Source organism: Girardinichthys multiradiatus, chromosome 9 (genome assembly GCF_021462225.1).
Source record: "Girardinichthys multiradiatus isolate DD_20200921_A chromosome 9, DD_fGirMul_XY1, whole genome shotgun sequence".
Taxonomy (NCBI): Eukaryota; Metazoa; Chordata; class Actinopteri; order Cyprinodontiformes; family Goodeidae; genus Girardinichthys; species Girardinichthys multiradiatus.
The window spans coordinates 34465555-34468676 of NC_061802.1; positions in this window are offsets into that span (position 1 = coordinate 34465555).

Here is a 3122-nt window from a genome sequence, read left to right on the forward strand (position 1 = left end):
TCTGATGAGCCAATCTTGAAGGCTTTTAAATGGTGTTTATCAGCAGTTCTCCAGGCTTTCTAAAGATTTTTTCAGTTGACCTTTAGACTTTGGCTTGTTTTTGCCAAATGCCTGCCAGGTGCTTGTACCTGACCATGCCAAGATTGTAAGAAGTAAAAAGTATTTTTTGCTATCATTTCATCTCTATCAAAAATATTATAAAATCATAATAGCATTTTGTGTGATTGCCATTTTTGTCTCTGTGTTTCCCTGTGCTACAACCCCAGTTCCAATGAATTTGGGACGTTATTTGGATCATAAATACGAACAGAATACAATGATTTTAAATCCAGTTCAACCTATATCCAACTGAATACAAATACTACAAAGACAAGATATTTAATTTTGCCCTTCTCCCAGCTTTTTTGGAACGTGTTACAAGCATCAAATTCAAAATGAGTGAATATTTGCAAAAAAACAGTCAGGTTTATCAGTTTGAACATTAAATATCTTGTCTTTATAGTGTATTCAATTGCATATAGGTTTAACAGGATTTGCAAATCATTGTTTTCTGTTTTTAATTATGTGTTACACAGTGTCCCATCTTCATTGGAATTGGGGTTGTCGACGGCTGACCTGTACAATGGGTGTACAATGCATGTTGCCCCATGCGATAGATGAGATAGGCACCAGCCCCCCAGCAACTCTGCAAGTATACGTTGTTACAGACAATGGATGGAATGCGTAATTTCTCTTCATATTATTTAGATGAAGCTGTGTCTTCCTTTCCTCAAGCAGAATTTAGAAGAGTAGAAGCAAGTGCCTCATCTTTCCATGCCGAAACAGCAGGAAGAGTTGCTGTGTCTCATTGGTCAGCAATGTCTCTCCACCATCCTGCACCTTACAGCTACCAACTGCTGAAATCTTAGATGTGTGGTGTTAGTCTCCACCTTACTCTTTGCTACTTTAGATTTTAGCTGAGATGTGCCCCGGTATGTTGGGGTATTTCAGAAAACCCACAGCTTTGTTATCTGGATGGAAGGATGTTGGCTGCCAGCCTGCTAGGATGTCCAATTGGTTTTAGAGTCTTTCCTGGTAAAAATCAAAAGCAGAATAGTCTTTTACTAGTGGGTGTACATGATGTAGAGTGTGTTTACTTGAAGCTGTAGCTGCAAGTACATATTGTTGCAGCCCCCTGCTCAGCAGCTTGCCGTACAGCTTTTCTTCAATTGCAGGTTGTCTATTTTTTCCTCTATTAATTGAAGTTAACCCCAATTCCACTGATAATAAAAAAAACATCCAGGAGTTGTCGTGCACATAAAAAAACAAATGCTTTTCCTGGAACGAGAGGCCGCAGCGAACATCTGAGGAGCTATTCTCAAGTGTTTGTGCATTTCTAGGAAAACTGAAGGATCTGTTCTACACCAGATAAACAGCATCTGGAACAGCATCTGAAAACCATGTCTTTAAGAAATATTGGGAAAACCCCATGACAGACCTGACCCATGTTCTTCAATTGCTTTATCCAATGCATGTGTCAGGTTTTTAGCTGATGGTTCTTTGTTAAGTGGTCTGTTAAGTGCAGACACACTTTTGTGTTGTAAGTCCCTTGAGTTTCACCGACTTTTTCGCGCCTGAATGATCCATTGGTCAAAGATGCATAAAAAAAAAAAAACATTTCAAAAAAGCTCAAAGAAAAAGCTAAGAGTCAGACATTTAGGAAAATATCAGAATCAGCTTTATTGGCCAAGACTGTGTGCACAAATAAAGAATTTGACTTCAGTTTCAAGCGCTTACAGAGTATAGACATTTTGAAAAAATATATAAACTTTAGAGGAAATAAAATAAAACATAAAAGGGGTGATATGTACATGTATGTGTATTTACAGCCATTTTTTGTGAAGGCAGATTTCTATAGTGCAAATATGCTTATTTAGTTTCACAGCAGAGTAACTGACTACTCAGGCTGTAAAGTGTTTATTGTGTTCATCAGAGAGACAAGCGGGGGGAGGAAACAGTTTTTGAGGCAGTTGGTACAGCGCTCTATAACGCCAACCAGAATGTAAAAGTCTAAACAGTTGTCCAGGATATGTTGGGTCTATAGAAACGTTAGCTGCCCTTTTCTTGACCCTAGCCCTGTACAGGTCCTGGATGGAGGGAGGCAAGGTCAGCCGCAGCTACCAGCAGCTCCTGTGGAAGGTTGTACTTCTTAAGTTGCTGCAGTAAGTACAGTTTCTGCTGGACCTTCTTCGGAACACTGTCTATGTGTGAGAGCCATCTCAGGTCCCGAGAAAGGGTGGAACCAGGAGTGATTATAAATGGCCTGCACCTTTATAGTGCCTTACCAAGTCCCCAGGGACCCCAGAGGACTTTACACTACAATCAGGCATAAATTCATACAAACACTGACAGTGGTGAGCTAGCAACCGGCAACCCACTGGTTACGGGACAAACCCCTACCACTGTTGTCACCCTCGCCCCTGATCCACATTAATGACAGCGTTTTAGAGGATGGTGAGGAGAGGCATTGGGGGGTTGTTCTCCAGAAGTCCATGGTCATCTCCACTGTCTCAAGTTGGCTAAGCTCCAACTGGTTGTGCCTGCACCAGTGGACCAGCCGAGCCATCTCCTGTTTGTTTGCCAACTCATCACCGTCCTGGATCAGAACAATAACAGTGGTGTCATCTGCCACCTTCAGGAGTTTCACAGATGGGTCCGCTGAGCTAGAGTCTTTTGTTATAGAGAGAAGTTGGGAGAGAGCACTCTTATGGGTGGTGCCGGTCCTGATGGTTCTTGTAATTTTTCAGTCAGTCAGTTCTATACCGCTTCTTCCATAGTGGGTCACGGGGGGAGCTGGTGCCTATCTCCAGCAGTCTATGGGCGAGAGGCGGGGTACACCCTGGACAGGTCGCCAGTCCATCGCAGGGCAACACATAAACAACCATGCACACACTCATTCACACACCTAAGGGCAATTTAGAGAGACCAATTAACCTAACAGGCATGTCTTTGGACTGTGAGAGGAAGCCAGAGTACCCGGTGAGAACCCAGGCAAGAGTGCTACCAACTGTGCCACCGTGAAGCCCGTAATTTTTCATCATATGTAATATATAGATTTTTATTGAGAGGACTGAAATTTTAAA